The sequence below is a fragment of the Amblyomma americanum genome, chromosome 3 (genome assembly GCF_052857255.1).
Source record: "Amblyomma americanum isolate KBUSLIRL-KWMA chromosome 3, ASM5285725v1, whole genome shotgun sequence".
Taxonomy (NCBI): Eukaryota; Metazoa; Arthropoda; class Arachnida; order Ixodida; family Ixodidae; genus Amblyomma; species Amblyomma americanum.
Genome location: NC_135499.1, coordinates 161,220,630 through 161,239,227, shown reverse-complemented (window position 1 = coordinate 161,239,227; position 18,598 = coordinate 161,220,630). Strand labels below are relative to the sequence as shown.

Sequence of the window (18,598 nt, the reverse complement as noted above, 5' to 3'; positions counted from 1 at the left end):
CTGGGTCGCTGCTCCCGTGATCTCGCTCGACACCGCTTCCTCCTCCCACTGCTCCGTTGTAGGGTTCCGTTTAAGACAGGGCTGGCATTTCTGCTAAGTTCGACTGTTACTTGCTGCCGCAGTACATCATGCATACGGCATTGGAGGCAGCCCAGGGGGGAACTTGGCAAGAAATAACGTGCAGCATACTTCGACTTCATGCGCATGATGTCCGAAATCATTACTGCTGTGATTATGGAAGGCATGGGCTCATGACAGAGAGAATGTGCTCAGTAATGATAAAACTCTTTAAGCTGGTGCCTAGCTGGTCTGGAACAAGAGGTCGTTGGAATGCGTCATCCTTCCATGGCCACCGGTAGTACCAATCCGCGTTCTGCGAGCCAGTGATACATTGATCTGGGAAGAAATCTGCTTCACAGATATGGGGAGAATTGTGAAGGTCTTCGACAGCTTTGCTGTAATATGCTTGCCTTTGTGTAAGAACATTTTGTGTTAATTCTCACTGAAAATACGAAAGCAGATTAAAAGGGATGTTTAAGCCCTGAAGTTTTCGGAGTGCATAACATTTCCAAGCGAATATTATTAGCATGTGCCATACCGCGCTTGTGGATTGTGATTCACCTTACACGATAAGGTTTGGTTGATGTGTGTTTAACCTGCCAAAGCAACTCAGGCTATGAGGGACGACCCCGCCGTGATGGCTCAGGGTTAGGGCGCTCGGCTACTGATCCGGAATTTCCGGGTTCGAACCCGAACGCGGCGTCCGCGTTTCGATGGAGGCGAAACGCAAAGGCGCCCGTGTGCTGTTAAAGATATCCAGGTGGTCTAAATTATTCTGGCCTCCACTACGGCACCTCTTCCCTCCTTTATTCTTCTTTCACTCCTTTTTTTTATCCCTTCCCTTACTGCGCGGTTCGTGTCCGCCAACATGCGAGACAGATACTGCGCCATTTCCTTTCCCCGAACACCAATTATCATTTTTTTCTCTGAGAGATGCCTTAGTGAAGGGCTCCGGAAATTTCGACCACCTGGAGTTTTTTAACATGCACTGACATCGCACAGTACACGGGCCTCTAGAATTTCTCCTCCATCGAAACTGGACCGCCGCGGCCGAGATCGAACCCGCGTCTTTCCGTCCTTACCACGATAAGTTTAATTCTTTCCGTACCGCGGGAAAACAGGCAAGATATGTGTGGTGTGCATAAAGTTTTTCGCCCATTACTTGAAAGTTTTCTTTATTGCACCTCATCAAAGTGTGGTTAAAAGAATACTCGTTTCAATGATGGAAAGAAAAATACAAATTTTGGTTGCTTACGAAATAAAACTGTTCTTTAATTTCAGATGTTGATACACACGAAATTACAAAAAGAAATATTAAACATGCCCAATTGTGTAATGGGAGAAATAAATTTTCTAGAGTATAAGTTGTGTGCCTTAATGTGCCAAAAATGAGCTTTTAAGGTTACTTTCCTTTCTTCTTTCATTCCCTCCCTTATCCCTTCCCTTACGGCGTGGTTCAGGTTTCCAACGATATATGAGACAGATACTGCGCCATTTTCTTTCCTCAAAAACCAATTATTATTATTAAGGTTACAGACCCATTCACGTGAAAGTTTCCGGTAAGCAAAAAAAATAAATTAATAGCTCGCACGGTCTGAACGCGGCTGCTTCGCAGTGCCGTGCAAAGGTGGACCCCCAAGCACACTGTCACTTCTGGTAACACCCAGCTGTTCAGAACATGACCGGTAACTTCATAGAGGCTCTGAAACGGCAACGGCGGCAACGACAACGGCGGTAACGAAAGTAACAGATGGGCATCTGGGGATAGCACGGGCTTGGAAAAGCAATAATCTCTGCCCGAGCTAAAATAACTTAAATGGACGTCATCGTTTCCCAAAAAGTTGTCGTTTGCAACCTAAGGTGTCAAATGTTGATGTTTCCGAAATAGCGAAAACGCCGCCGCTGCGATCAGAGTCAACGCGATAAGAGGTCGCCACCGTAGGCGCCGCGCTTGTTTGATCACTTGATGTTCATTTTTAGTAAGAAGTTTAAAAATGCTCCTTTAAAAGGCACACAAAAAAACATTCCAAAACTTAAGGGAAGTCGTTAAACACTTAATAGCGTCACTTGTCCGAAAGTGGCAGAGAATCGGGCACTGTGCGCTATCGCCCAAATGGAACGAATTGAATAGGCGCTGTAAGGACAGAATTAGACGCCGCAACATTGTAAGAACTAAACATATGCCAGCTAGTGAAAGCCGCAGATCTAAACGAATAAGCAATGCCTCATTTCAGACCATCGGCGCCTTCACATCCAACCTCATTTCTTCGTTTCAGTACGTTATTTATTCACGTAATGATGGTCATCAAATACACACAGCGTAATACAAAAAACGGCAAACGTTAAAAGTAGGCCTTTTCCAAGGCCTGACTTTTCCCCGCTGCTACCTGCTGGTTGGACGTCGCAGAAAAACGGGCGACGTTCCTGGCAGGGGACGTTCGACGGCCTTCAGGAAGAATGCGAAAGAGTAGCCGCAAGTCCTGCCCCAGGCCGTCCTTTATCCGGGACCAAAGCAGCCGTGTCAGCCGCACCGATGCACCGTCAGCTGGCCGTGGTTATACCTGCGCAGCATCGGTGAACTGTCAGTCCTGTTTCGGGGATGCAGCGCGGCCATTTAGGATATGAAAAATTAACACGGAGTGCGCCCGCGGTCGGGGCGAGGCGAGCCGCTAAACGAGGAGCTTCTCAGAGTTCCCCGTATGGGTCGTCCACAGCGTGATACAAACATTTCCCCAGGACGTTAGCATTAAAATTCTAACCTAGAACGACCGCGCGTAGAAATGTGATTTCTTTAGGCGTCAATTCAATGAACGGCATGCTAACGCATGATGCTCCTGTTATTGCAATCTCCTCGAATGCTCTTTTTTAGCGTCCAGATCCTTACCCTTTGCTATCCGGCACTTTCACGTTAGCATCAGCGGCACACAGCCACATTGGAGACCATGCAGAGGCCCCTGTTTTGAAAACGTGCATATCTTTCTACAAAAAATGCGCAGCAATGACCTACTGGTTTGATTACCCGTTTCGTATGTCGGGGGTACGGGGTTCATTGACCAGTGCCGCAGGGTACCCACTGCTGTTAAAAAAGATTAAAGCTTCAATGTGGCCTGCTGCTCAGCTGTTCTGAGGTAAAATGCTTAAAAAAATGGGACTTTGAACCCATAAGAGAAAGAGAGCTTGAGCGATGACGGTGTTTTTCAAAAGCTACCGTTGCGCCATAAAAACGCAACATCATTGCCATTAATCTCCGTAAAAAGAACAAGAAAAAAGTCGTATGGTGATTTATTCAAAAAGCCTCAAAACCACCGGGTACGAGTTAATAAATGGAGGATATGGCTAATACATCAATGCAATTAGTTTTGGGTTGCTGTCTTCTAGTATTTATGCAATTCTTAGTGGGGTAAAGAATCGCAGTGGACGGTGCTGTTATGCTCAGCGAATTTGACTACCTCTCAGGATATTTAGCTTCAACACTTGACGCTGCAACGGGGCTTCTGTGTATCTTCGACTCCAGGCGAGATTAGAAAGACTGTCAACATATCAAGGCAACAGTAAGCCTTTTGGACGCCCACGCATCTTACAAAAACTTCCATGGTGGTAGTTTTGATGATGACAATAAATTTTTGTATCATAAGGGCAGCTGTGACCCAAGAGCGCCATGGCACGAATTGTTTAGACATCACTGAATGTGGGCTAAAAACTCATTTCCCATGCTTTTCATCTGAGATAAGCGGTACATCAGGCCAGGACCAGTGTGTACCCGACGGCAACGGGTACCGAACCTCGCACCTCCTACATGCTTTGTGCATGCACAAACCATGAGGCTATCGCTTCGGTACCACTGAGAAGGCTGCTGATTTTCGGTGCCACATTTGTTGGCCGAATAGCGCTTTGCTTCAGTCTAAAGATTTTCCCATTTTTAGGCAATTTTGTATGAGTGATGTCCCGAGCTGCATGCTTGTCTCTAAAACTAAGAGCTTGTTTCGGTAATTCATGGCAAATAATGATCGCGTTACCGTAACTCGCGGTCGCAAATTAACCCATGCAACGCGCACACGATAACTTTTGCGACAGTATACATAACGGATTTGTAAATTTGTCGAGAAATCGTTCTTTGGTCGAAACTGAGTTCCCTTTTCGTTTTTCTTCCGTATAAAGTTTTGAATTCTTTTCCTCATTATTTCTTAATACTTTTCACCGCTTTTAAAAGAAGGCAAAAAAAACATATAATGCGACATTCAACTCGAAACGTCCGACAATCTTCTGGAATTAACCCTTAGAGAAGCAGCCTCCACTTGAAGACCAAATTAGATTTTTTTTTATACTGCCATTCGTAATAAAATGATTAAGTGCTAGAAAACACATACGACCGCTAAAACGGGAAGTTTTCGAAGCGCCACACTTATTGAGAGACTAGTATTAACAGACTTTCTCAGCAACTATAAGTAATATTGAGATATTCTTTTAACACCCTCCTTTACCGAACGTCATTTTGTGTTAGTTAACTTCTGTAGTTATTAATTTAAAATTTACACTCTATCGATCGTCATGTGTGTAGTATATGAAGCGATAACATAGCGGCAGGATTTCACTGCAGTTTTCAATTCGTGCACCTATATTGTTTGCATACTGATGACCAAATAGCTAACTCTAGGCCACATGCCAATGTTAGGGCGCCGCCCCCGTTCCTCCTGTTCATATCATTATATACAGCCCGTCATAGCCAGCCTCCGCCCCTTTGCTTACCAGCAGCGACTGCCGTCCCGAGCGACCCTTGGAGGGGAGCGAATGCTGCTGGTCTTGGCACACACCGACCGTCTAGGCTGGTGGACGGGAATGTGCGGTGCCGTGCAGAGTTTCGCACAGCTGCTTCCGTCGAACGAGTGTCTTCGCCTGGTGGACATGTCGTCTACGGGCAGCGGACAAGGGCCACGGACGACCACCTCAACCGCCAAGGGAGAACGGGTGTCTGCTCAGGTTTAAGCGATTGTTTCATATCAGTCATAAAAAGTATGCGCACTGCTAGGATAGCAGGGAAAGGTTGACCTCGTTAAAAAAAGGACTAGGCATCGGGTTCAACGAAATGTCTCGGTCCGTTCCTATCGGCTGACGATCGTCAATGCATTCAGATACTGCGCCACCTGAGTGCAAACTAAATGATTGAACCCTGCCCACTCGGGGAGGATAATTCATAGTTTGCGCTCCTTGCACATCAAGCTGAAAATTTTCACAGTAGTTGAAGTCGAGGGTTTAACTGAGATTTGACGGTTTCACAGAAATTGCGAGCAAGGGTCTCATCCTCAAATTTCAAAGTACACCTTTCGGAACGCGCAAAAAGGACTTTTTGCGTTTGAAACATCCACGCTTAGCATAGCGCTACTGCCAGAAACGGACAGTATTAAGGCAATCTCCGCATATGCACACATCCGAGCAGATCTCTATTTTGATTTTGATAGTATAATATTTATCGGTATGTTACCCATGCGCATAAGATGCAAAGAAATGTCACGCTATGTTTACTGCCGAGATCATCGATCTGGGGCTCACCGATGTGTTCAGTGCCTATTCCAACCACGGCGCCCCTGATAATGGATTCTTTGCTTGCAGTGTTCGGCGGAGGTCGGACGAAAGCCACCGTGTCTTGTGTTCCGTTCCTTATCCTTCTTCCCCGTTGAAGCGCAGTTGCACCTCCTCGCCATGTGTCCATTCCATTCTGAAGAAAAAAAAAGCGAAACATTTCGCAAGTGAACTTCATTCTGTTATAGTAGAGAACAGTCTCCAAGGCGCTCGAAAAGAGAAGATGCATAGGTGTCATACTTTCCAATTATCCCAACATTTCACTTGCACACATCAGAGCACGCGAGTTTGAATAATAATAATAATAATTGGTTTTTGGGGAAAGGATATAGCGTAGTATCTGTCTCATATATCGTTGGACACCTGAACCGCGCCGTAAGGGAAGGGATAAAGGAGGGAGTGAAAGAAAGGAATAAATAGGTGCCGTAGTGGAGGGCTCCGGAATAATTTCGACCACCTGGGCATCTTTAACGTGCACTGACATCGCACAGCACACGGGCGCTTAGCGTTTTTCTTCCATAAAAACGCAGCCGCCGCGGTCGGGTTCGAACCCGGGAACTCCGGATGAGTTTGACAACATCCGAAATCAGGGTGTTTAGAACCATAGACTAAGAAAATAAAAATACACTTAGGGTGCCGCTCGCGCAACTCGGAGAATTTTGAATATCGGCGCTGCGCTACAACGCCTGTTATAGGAATGTGTTGAATATGTTTTATTCGTGTGGCTGGTCATTCTTGGCTTTGCTAATATCTTCGGTATCAGTTCCATGCAGAAAGGTTTATTTCAAACATACTCCATCTTTATGCAGTTGCAAAGACACCGACATTTCTGGGTTAAGATGACTGGAAAAAGAATACTTAATGGTTCTGTCAATTCCGATCATGCAAGCGGAAGGCCTTAAAGGAGTGCATCACGTACCTGCGCCGTGCATTTCGCTCGTATGTCGTCGTGCTGGAAGGCCCTGCAAAGATCCACGGTGGCGATCGATGCGAGGAGGTCGTCTGCCGCCCTTTCGTTCGCACCAAAGATAGTTTGGTCCCGGACCATATCAGCGTAGTTTCCCTCTCCGCTGTTGGGGTCAGGCAGGGCGCAGATACGGAGCACCTGCTTTCTCAGGGCACGCTCGCTGCGAGCAGCTTGGTCTCTCTGCATCCCCACGGCTGTTTAGACGAAGGATCCGGAACAAATGGCAAGAGATTAAAAGATTATTAGGATAATTACATTTTAGAGAAATGGGTGGGGAGAAGCGCCATTTTAAACAATGTTTCTTTAGAACACCGAAGATAGTCTTAGTAGTACTGGGAATGTATTTTCGGGGTCGATCCGCTATAGGGAAGAATTAAGAGATCCTGTTTGCTGCTATTACAATCCAAGCGCTAGATTAATCACGATATATTTTTTATTGCGACCAACTCATTCTAGGCAGGGTTCGACGAGGCAATCAAATGACACCTGAAGCTCAGGAAGTGACAAGGAAATGATGGAAATTGGACATTGGTAAAAAGAATGCGAGATTTGAAGAGTTAAGTCTTTCGACGTAGATCTGCCCCGAAAGGGTACAAATTTTCGGAAAGAAGTATTGGCAAGCAATTTGGAAAGCCACATTAAAGGTAGCAACTGAGGGTCAGGCCTCAGCTTTTTATAGGCAGCAAAGTTCCAAGCTGTCAACAAATCAATGCGTAATAGTAGACGAGGATTGGGCTGCATAAATGGCTGCTGTTAGGCCAAAAACAAAAGCCACGGAAACAAAGCTGACTTGGTTAAGCAAGTAGCAGTGGTCTACGCAGTGACAGGCGTTGTATCCTTCTCACTCATCACCTCGCCTCAAGAGGCTGATATAGATTCAGTTTTATAGCTGTGTTCCCAATGAATAGTTCGTCAAAACTCTACAACTTTGGCTACATTTGACTGATTCCTGCGTTGACAACGGGCCTTTGTTTACAGTCATGAGTTCTAATGCGCTTTACAAAGGTGTCCTGAGGGGGGAGTACCATGATGCAGAGAGCGAAGCTGTTTACACGCCGCCAGCCACCCGTTTCCAGGTGGCATGTTTCGCCTCTAACCACCTTCCGGGACCTTTCCGTGGCAGCCACCTTACGGCTCCGCTTTTGCCGTGGCAGGCGGCATTTCTCTGGTACCACCTGCCAACATGCCACCTGTCACACGCCGGCGTCCACGACGACTACGATGCCGAAGGCAGGAATGTGGGCCTGAGAGCTGAGGGCGAAAACTCGTGTTCCTTTCCTGTCTGGGTGGTGCCGTACCAACGTGTCAAATTTCATAGAAGAGAGAAGCTCTGCCGTGCATGTAAGGCAAATACGCCGCCCTCAGCTATCCAACTTGCGCCTGGGGAATTCCGAGAAGCTACCCGACATTGTGGTTTCAGCTTCAAGTGTCAAAACATGACTGACTGGAGTTGGCAAATCGCGTAAGCAGAAAAGATCATATGATTCGCATGCAGGAGAGAGACGCGGAAGCGGCCTTCTCGCGTGAACAAATTCTATTAAGGAGGGAAAAACGAAGCTTTCAGGTTAGCATGAGTTGTCGACACGGTAACTATGTGTTCTGGAAGTGAGTAGAATTGATAAAACGATCTTTTCCACTGATGTAATCATATATGGGCGAAAGGTGGGTATTTGCGAAGGACAAAAAAGAAAATTGCAGGACGCGTAGGCTTGATCTTTAAGAGTGGGACGCGAGAGCGTGCGTCAGCGCTGCCAAGGAGTGCACAGCCTCTCGCCAGTTCAGCGCTACGCCTTGCCCGTTGGACAAAACGCTCGGAGTCTCTAGAAGGCCTCTCGAGGCACAGACGCTGCTCCACACTACCATTCTTAGAAGGCTGGGGTTCCACGACACCTGTTCAGAAACGAAAAACACTACTCCGACTTAGGAAGGTTGCCTACGCGCGCGATCTGCAGGGCCAGCGCCATGTATGGCGAAGGGGCGGGGGGGGGGGGGGTTCATTGGATCCCACACGATGGCATTACGACTTCACACGGAGGAAATTTACCGGAAACCCATGGTACTTGCTTGATTCCATAATCAATAAATTACATGCTCATAATTGCTCAAGCAAGCCTCAGTACAGATTTCAAAGATATCTATGAAAACCGTGCATTCATTAGACGCGCCTTTTTTCATGTTCGGAACGTCGAACCGTCGTGGCGGAGTGGAAGCGTCCCTGTTCAGAACTCCAAATGCGCTGGTTTCATTCCTGGCCTAGCCTCTGGTTTTTACCGGACAGCATATATAGCTCGTTCAGTCGAAAAACCGTCGGCGCCGCTCATCGAAGATATTTGGGGGCTGCGTAAAAATCACAGGGCACGCACACTGAATGAATAGAAAAAATTAATATGGATTAGGTCAGCTAATCAAAGATTTACAAAGCGAAAGCTGTCGACGTTCAATGCGTTTATTGGAGGTGGCGTTGACAACTTTCTATACTGTGATAATTTTCAGGAAAGGAAGAGTGCATAAAATGGGTCAGTGGACACCTCAATCACGCTTTGTGGTACGTGGCGGTGGTGAGATGTGGGCTGCATACATTAGCGCTGACAGACAGACAGAAAAACTTTATTTCTGCAAGTGAGTTTTAGACCCTGCTATGTCCCTGGGCCACTTCGCAGTCCCACTCTGCATCATGTAGGTCATGTCGGGACATGACATCGGCAGCCCGAGTCACCGCAGCAAGCTGCGCTGTCGGGTCTGCCGACGTGAGCCGGATCTCCCAGTCCTCCCATCTCGAGATGGCGTGCGGTCCCTGCGGGGGAGGGTCAGAAGGGCAGCCGAAAAGGATGTGGGAAAGTGTGGCGTGAGGGTCACCGCATAGGGAGCGTGCAGGGAACGTGCCACAATAGTGAGATAACAGCTGAGGGGATGACAGAGAGCGGGTCTGAAGAGGATATGTTGGGAGTGCGTAAGAGAGGACTGGGGAAGAGGTACGTCCGACGGTCCAAACGGGGTATTTGCGTGACCTCTGCAAAGGTGTGCGCCCACTACATCGAGAATCCTGGATCGACGTTGTGGCTGGTGCCATAGTGGAGGACTCCGTAATAATTTCGACCACCTGGGGATCTTTAATGTGCGATGTCAGTGCACGTTAAAGATCCCCAGGTGGTCGAAATTATTACGGAGCCCTCCACTACGGCACCTCTCTCTTGCTTTCTTCTTTCACTCCCTCCTTTACCCTTCCCTTACGGCGCGGTTCAGTTGTCCAACGATATATGAGACAGATACTGCGCCATTTCCTTTCCCCCCAAAACCAATTATTATTATTATTGTGGCTGGCACGCGGCACTGCCGCAATTGGCCGCAGCGTTCATTTCGTGACCAACCTTTCGCGATCAACGAGTAACTACCACCTGCCAGGATGGCAGGGTGGGTGCACTGCCTATTCATTGTGCGGAACGCAATGAAAGCAGGTTCATGCAGTTCGACCAGGTTCGACAACGACGCCACTTACATGAAAGCTAGATTGAGGTGTCCACTTAACGACGGAGCCAGTTGAGCGCCTTTCTTTTCGTGAAAATTAACGGCCTCTTCAGTGTTGTCAACGCCAATGAACCCGACGAACGCCGGTGGCTCAATTGTCTTGTTTGCTTTTTCAGGGAAGGAAATGGCACAGTACCAGTCTCACATATCTCGGTGGGCAACTAACCGCACTAGTTGCGCATGCACAGTAGCGAGTAGGGACGCTAAGCCAAATGCGCCATTGACTAGCCTGACCGCGACGGCAGCGTTTCGATGGAGGCGAAACGCATAGACGCCCGTGTGCTGTGTGAGCTCAATGCACGTTAAGTATCCCCAGGTGGTCGAAATTATTCCGGATCCCTCCACTACGGCACCTCTTGCTTTCTTTCTTCTATCACTCCCTCTTTGATCCCTTCCCTTACGGCTCGGTTCAGGTGTCCGCCCATATGTGAGATATACTGTGCCATTTCCTTTCCCCGAAGACCAATTTTACTAGCCTAGTTAGAAGAGATCGAGACTGAAAGACAAGACGCCCGCTGTAGCAACCGCGTCATCCGAAACGACGACGACGGTTTAGCAACAGTACACATGGTGACAAGGAGCCCTCACCACATTGGTGAGAGTTCATAGATCCCAGCGCCGCAGGGTCAAGAAGCCACCACCCGATAGCCCGCAAGGCGTCGTGCCGAACGGGCGATGGCGTTCCGTGGACTTAGCAGCGTTGCAACACACCGCCGCGTCCCACTCTTAAAGACAATGTTTAGGCATCCAATTTTTTTATTCACCGAGTGTGCGTGCCCTCTGTTTTTCATGCAGCCCCCGAATATTTCCGACGCACGGTCACGACAACTACTACTGCTGCTTCTACGGCACCGACGGCTTTTCGGCCGAAAGAGCTGTACACGCTGTTGCGTAAAGCGTTTGCTACGGCGCTTTGCTAGGCACTGCAAAAACATGCGGAACGAAATTTCATACGTGTACTCATTGCAGTGGAAATCCCTAATACCTGCCTCTACTTCCACGTGGTCACAGCTCCGAATGTTACGCATTTTCTAATAGTATTCTGGATATTCCGTCCTAGGCATCTGTATCGAAGAATGGAAGTCGCCAACCGGTGACAAAACGAAAGGCAGCAAGTGGTTTGATGAAACTGAATGGCACTTTCAAATCTCCCCACTACAATGGTCTCGACACAAACGGATGCCATTTCCCTCTCACGTGTAGCAGTCTAGAGCGACACGAAGTGGATTGCTTAAACCATATCCAGCTTGTGCTACGTTCAAAAGCAAAATGGTTTAAAACCAATCAAAATGGCAGGCCAAAAACTTACCATTGTAGTGCGCCTCCCGCTTGCGGAAACAAAGGCACCGTCGTAACAGGGAAGTCTAGTTTCAACGGGCTGCCTCCGAATGCCTTCGTATCGCTTCAGGCTGCACATCGAAATAACGTTAGGGTGCTCAAAGCCAGTTCGGCACCAGCAACAGATGCAAGGCAGGAACTACGGCTATGAACGAGAAGACATCCTCACCTGAAATATCCAGTCGCGTAACTGCCGGAAGCACCAAGAAGGATTGTGCCTGTTCCTGAATCGAACGCGCGAGACGCATGTGGCCGCGTCTCGTGCGAGCTGCTCGAGCAGCCGGAATCTGGATGTGCTGGTCATGATAATGGTTATGAAAGATTTTCCCGGAAAAATGAAAGAAAATTCAGCCTAATTATGCGAATGTAATTTTATCTAGAGGCGCGTCAAAGAAGTGTAATGAAGGCCCTTTACTTGTGGTGAATTATCAACGACAGATGACGTAAGCGTGTGAGACGCGCCGCAGAAACTGATGGAAAACACCCGCTGAGGCCACCTCTATCGCGCAGTGAGTTGGCGGTAGCATCCACCTATAGAAGGCTGTTAAGCGCCTTTTCAAAAATTGGTTGTTGTGGAGAGAAAATTTTTTTATTCTCATGGTAGCTCAGTGTTTACGGCGCTCGGGTACTGATCCGGAGTACCTGGGTTCGAACCCGACCTTGGTGGCCGCATTTCGACGGAGGCGAAGCGCTAAGGCATTCGTTTGCTGTGCGACACCAGTGCATGTGCAAGATTCCCAGGTGGTCGAAATTATTCCGGAGCCCTTCACTACGGCACCTCTTTCTTCTTTTACTCCCTCCTTTATCCTTTCTCTTACGGCGCGGTTCAGGTGTCCGCCGAGATGTGAGACGTGCTGCGCCATTTCCTTTCCCCACAAAACAATTATTATTATTATTATTAATAAAATCCTCCTAAGCGCAACCTCCTGTGCACGGGTAAGACCACGGGGGAGGGTTACCGCACACGGAGGGATGAGAGCACGTGTGGGCGCCGGAGGAATTCCTTTCTCGGTGAAAGGAGGGTAAAATTGTCCAAATGAAGGAGTCGAGGCAATGATGAGTCTGGATTCGCAAGGCGGGTCGCTAAATCTGCCTGGCTTTGATAGGTCAGCAGATCCCGTGGGACCCACTCAATACTTACTGGCTACGGGATGTGTGCCGCGAGCCGGTAGATATCCTGACATATCGTTGGACAGCGGCTAACACGTCGTAGCAACCGTCGTAGACAACAATGTATCCTTCAGACAGGCAAGCATCTTGTTCCTCAAATTTCTGGCGAAGCAACGATGCCGAATGAGCAGATGTTGGCCGGCGATTATCTGTTGGCTTGTTGTCGCTGAACTGTGCAAACTTCCACGGGGGAAGAACTGGCGTTGGCGGCTGAAGAATGGAGTGTGACGTTGAATAAGTCCTCAGTGCATGCGTGGAGTGCGATAGACTGGCCTTAAGGCTGCGCGCTTCACGGCGCTGCTGCACCAGCTCATCAATGGTATTGAGCTGCGCATTCCCTTGTAAAGCTATGACCGGTGTGATGCTTGAAAGGCACGTAATGGTCCTCATAGCCTCTCGGTTCACGGCTTCAAGGCGATCCCATTGGGCTCTTGTAAGATGTTGAAACTGGGCTTCATAAACAATACGTGGCTGCATAAGTGCCCTCGACAATTGCCGTGCAACGAAAGAGCCTGCGCCACCAGTTTTAGGGGCAATTCTTCTAATCAAACCGAAAGTATGAATAGCTTGCTTTTTTTCCTGAGAAAGCCATGCAATCGCTGACCCTGATTGGTGAATCATTAAGCCAAAGATTTTTAAACTCGCAGTTTCCTGTAGTGGGGTGCCTGATAGACAAAGACGGATTGGACTTGCAGCAAGTTTACGGCGTCCCCAGCGGTTGGCGACTGACGTGTATGTTTTATGCCTGGATAGCTGAAGTCCAACGGATGATGCGTAATTACAGGTAACATCCAAGACAGATTGAAGGGCAGCCTCCTGAGTACGGAGATCTTGGTGAGTACTCTACACAGTGATGTCGTCAGCGTACTGAAGAAATTTTATGTCACGGATGTCATGTAAGCGCCAAGCCAGCTGGATGAAAGCAATATTATATACCGTCGGCGACAATACTGATCCCTGGGGCGCACCGCAGAGAGGAACAAATGATCCGACCGCTTCGCCGCTGAGGCGTATTGCAAATTTTCTGCCTTGCAAAAATGATTGGACAAAACTACGCACTTTCATGTCAATGGAGTTCAAAATGGCTGCATGACTGATGTTGTCATATGCCTTTTCAACGTCCATTGCTAAAAGAGTACGCATATGATATGTAGTCTTTTCCTATAAGGCACTTATCCCATTAAAACAGCGAAGAAATTAAGCAAAAAATTAGGGTTGGGAATGTTTACAGGTAAACCAGTGTTTTTCAATTCAAATATGGCAAAATTGTTGTATTTACTGACAAATAAACTGGTTCTAAACGTGCCGAAAGTACAGTCCCGGACATAATATTACGGATCTAGCTTCGGTGCAAATTAGGAGGTACTTCTTACACAGCTTAGCGCACGTCACTGACGCGTTCGCTTATGAACAGAAGACACTCTTATATCCTCCACAAATAGCGTAAGAAAAATTTGAAACGCCCAAGCATGATCCGTAATGTTTTGGCCGCAACTGTACATGCAACGTATACGGCCTCTCCTGTGTCGCTAACAGCAGCGTAGGGCTTCTCTTGTGCCCATAATGTGAGCTGACATTGCACAGAACGTTTATGAATTTTAACGGCTTTAACTGGGAACAATCGATAACGCGCTATCTTATTCGCAAGGCGTAGTTCGCAGCTTGTAATAAAGCGACCACAATACAGACACGTTCCTCGCACAACCCGTTTATTACACACGACCGCCACTCCACAGCGACAGTTCGCTGCTACCGTGAGGCGGCCCAGTAAATTCATGAGCGCTCACAGGTCAACTCCCACTAGAAGGGATACATGCTGCAGCGTCTCGTCCAGCATAAAGTTCGCGACCAGCAAACACTGCAGTGTCGACGCCGACGGGAAGCACAAATGGCCACGGCGGTTGCACATCTACTGCAGCCAAACGAGAGGACATGGTCCATTTCGTCGACGTGATGGTCCCAATGTCACTGGTCACAAAGGTTCTCCCACTATAGCACCCCGCCTTTGAGCGACTGCCGCACTCTCACTAGGTAGGATTCTTTGCGCGAACTCGTGTGGCGAGGCAGTCAGCTGTCGGGCCAGTTAAGAACTGCTTGATAGCATGCGTTATGTACCGCAGGAGTTGTCGAGAGCAAGGGAAAAATACGACTGCTTCTTGGATCAGGCTCATTGGACTGCATTTGCGCGGAGCATGTCCTTAAACTGTTCATAAAGTACCAGCACATCATTCGTATCGCGTGTCCGGTGTGTTGGGGCACTACGAGGATGCTGTAAATAGAATGGAGCTGGTGGCGGGGCCACGAGTCCCACTCGGAAAGGTGGAAGTCTGTTCCAAGCGGCAGCGCGTCCTTTGGCATTATCCGTAAATTTGTAGACACCAATTTGCTGATGACACGGTTCACGAACTGTCGATGCGCTGTTCACACGATCGTGCTCGTGAACACGGCCCGGTTTCCGCATGATTTTTTTTATAAATATTATGTTTGTATGCTGCGCCGTTTGCTACCGACAATAACGAACAAGTTTCGGTTTCTATCCGCAATCGGGTAATTAGGAAGCACTCCGGCTTCGCCAGAAGTGCTAGAACTCAGTCCAGACGGAGATTGTCATAATAAAAATGTCCGGGCAGCACGCTGGTTTGAACTGCCGCTGTCCGACGAGCTCCGGTGTCGGAGAAGCGACGCGCGCGCGAGCCCGCTTCTCGGGGTTGGGCCAGCGGTCCGTGATCTCGTATCGAAACACAGCGGCCCGAACCCCGAAGAGGCCGCCTATCGTCTCAGCAGTGTCGAGCCCTGGGTGCGCACTTCGCGCTCCAGATGGTAGAGCGTGCGCCACTCGCCAAGGGCCGCGGAGGTCGAGCTGTTGTTTTTCATCGTGTCAGCGACGACGTCGCTTCCGGTAGGCACCACTCGCACCCACGGAACTCGCACTCAAGGCGGAGGCAGCGGCCAGCCCGCATGGGGTCATACCTGCGTATGACAATAAATATAGAATAAAGGACAATATAGGAAATATAGGACAATAAATATAGAATTATAAACCTGACATCTGATAATGCTTTGAGAATTTATATTGGTAGAAGAAGGAGCGTGCGGGGGGGGGGGGGGGGGGATCGGAAGTTAGCATGCTTTGCTATTAAGTGATGTCGCTATAGACATAAAGCAGGCCACCCGGCACCCATTGAAAAAGTTATGTAACGTTTTAAAAATCACGTACGTTATGAACTCGTAGCTGACGACCACTTCTTCAGAAAAACAGAGCCAACGCAGGCAGTATTAGGCAAAGCTACTGTCTTGAGGTAAGCATTCTAATTTTGCATTGCATGTCAAACCAGAAGCGAATTTTGATGAGCCTCGTAATTAGTCTCAACGTTCATACAGGGTGTGTCAGCTAACGTTAAAACTATGATCATGCGTCGTTTTAGAATTCGACTAGTGCAGGGTTGTAGGCAGTCGTCTTGAAGAGGTCGTCATTATTTCCGTTTGCGCCTGATTTATTAACTTAGAAGATTAGTTAGCATGTAATCGATAAAACAGGCGCAGTAGACCACGCTGAGAAATTCCCGTTTAAACTAGTTTCGTTAAAGTAACTTTACCGCTGTTTATAGGAGAGTAATTGAGAACTACTTATTTCGAACGAACACACACATACATGACAAGACAAGCCCTGCCTTTCATGTCATGTCAGCGCCCGTCGGGTCATGTATGTGTGTTTGCTGCTCTGAAATAAGTAACAATCAGTTACCTTTCTATAAACAATGAAACACCAACTCCTTAACGTGTTGTATTAACTTCAGCACAGTTTCTGTTTTTGGCCTAAAATAAGTTACACGAGATTCGACAACAGTCAGTTGATCATGCGCGCCAGTGTCGCGGCGTAAGTGCCCCGAAACACACCCCGATGTAAATAACTCGGCTACGGAAAGCCGCAGTGAATAAAGAGGCCACCGGCCACAGCGATGGTAAATCGATCCATTTCTTTAGAATCATGATGCTCAAGCATACGCGCGACCGCATTGGAGAGCAGGAAATTATCCATGCTATCACATAAAGCGGTGGCAGAGTTTTCACGCGCCTGCTGCAGCATCACTATTCAACCAAAGGTATTCCTTGCTCATATCGAGAGATCGTCGGAGTGGGCGGGGTTCTGATTCGTGAAAGGCATAAGAGCGCAAACTGGCAACACGGACGAGGAAGGGAACAGGACGAGCGCTACACTTTCAACAGGGTTTATTCAGGGAATAGCGTATATATAGCCTCTGACCTTATCCATGCTCTTAATCTCAATTTGACAAACATCTACCTTTCACAGATATGCCTCAAAAAACATCATTTCACTGTGCCGGATAATAACCGAGGTATCACTGATGCAATTGTCACCTCGTTTCTTGATATAAAAGGCTTCCACGAGCTCACGTTCCGTCTTATCTCGGCTTTTCAGTAGCACTTTACATTCAGGCAGTCGGGGCTTGCAGACTATACGTTTCTCTTTCGAGCATGCTTGGCAGTGGTCTGGAAGATGGGCTCCTTTCTTATTCAATGAATTCTTGTGTTCAAGCAGGCGCTCATTAAGACACCGGCCGGTCTGCCCAACGTACACCTTCCCGCATGTAAGCGGGAACTCGTACACCACTCCTTTCTTGCAGCCAACAAGTGGCGTTCGGTGTCTGATTATTCGTCGTGGAATTGCGTAGCACTGTTTCTCCTTCGAGGCGCGTTTCAAAGGAATAACATTGCGATGCGGGAGAGCATAGTCAACGGACAATTTTCAAATATCAGGGGATTTATTTGAGGCTTCAAAAGGAGCTACAAGTTACCTGCCTTGACGTTGAAAGTTACCTTGTAGAAACCAGCTAAAATGAGCCTTTTCCCGCTACCTCTACAAACTATAATCAGAAAAGTTTGCTTCCACTAGCTCTATAAATTATAGAAAGTTTAGCGCGGATATAAATAAAAAAAAAGTACCTAATGTACAACTGTTAAGTAGCAAATCAGGCTCAAATATGCTGAACTGGTTAATATGACTACGTGTAACACTGAACTAGTCGGATGAGTGCATTGTGTTTCTTTTTGTCTCGATACAAGCGAGGTGAAACGAACATTATGATCCTAGGAGCCGTAAGCAGTGCGAACGAGTAATTCCAAGCCGAAGTGGCAGCGAAAGATTGACCATTGCGTAGGATAGGGCCAAAAATTATTCGTTTCTCGAATAGATTGTTCGCAAGTTTGAAATTGTGACTCGACAGCGTCGCATAAACTCGATGTCACTCTCACTTCCAATTGCATTGTCGGGCTCTGAACTTTATGTGTGCGATTATCTCAAATAACAGCCATCTATGTCTCCTACCATGAAAACCTCGTGCAGCTGATGCAAAGAACGAGGCTTCGGAACGGTGGAAAAAGTAGAGCGTGCCGTTAAGCGTGAGCCACACGTACCCCACCCCACCCCCCTCTCCCGCCCTCCTCTCAATGCATGCATAGATGCTGCTAGTGTTCATTGAGCGAGGTAAATGTATCGGCCAACAGGATGTCAGTTTATGAAAATAACATTTCTGTGAAATGGAGCGAAATACCGGTCTTCCACTCTTTATATCCTAGACGCATGGTGAGCCTGGAAGGAATTATGAAGTGCAATTGACTTTGCAAATACTGACGTGTACGAATACTGCAAACTGACGTGTACAAATACCGAGAACCCTAGTGTTTCTAAGCATATCAATGTTATCCAGCAAAGTTGATGGCAGACATCGATCGAAATTCTGTTATTCAAAAGAGGGATTTGAAATCAATATTCTTTTACTATCTGAAGATCGATTTACAACATATTGTTATTCTTTGTGACGAAGTAGCAAAACTAGATAAGAAGCATCACGTTTGAACTCGTGACCTACATGGTCGCAATAACGTGAGCTGTCTGCACCGGTCCTGAAAGTCAATAATAATTTGTCAAAATCCTTAGTG

At 47.6% G+C, this 18,598-nt stretch overlaps 1 long non-coding RNA gene across 1 annotated transcript; it reads right to left on the bottom strand.

Moving 5' to 3' along the window:
* Positions 1-4,826: 4,826 nt before the first annotated feature.
* On the bottom strand, positions 4,827-6,694 carry LOC144123432 (uncharacterized). The gene is made up of 3 exons (XR_013313097.1): positions 6,557-6,694; positions 5,608-5,773; positions 4,827-5,029 (listed from the first exon to the last, which is right to left on the bottom strand). It is a non-coding gene; the product is annotated as an uncharacterized LOC144123432 (long non-coding RNA).
* Positions 6,695-18,598: the final 11,904 nt, after the last annotated feature.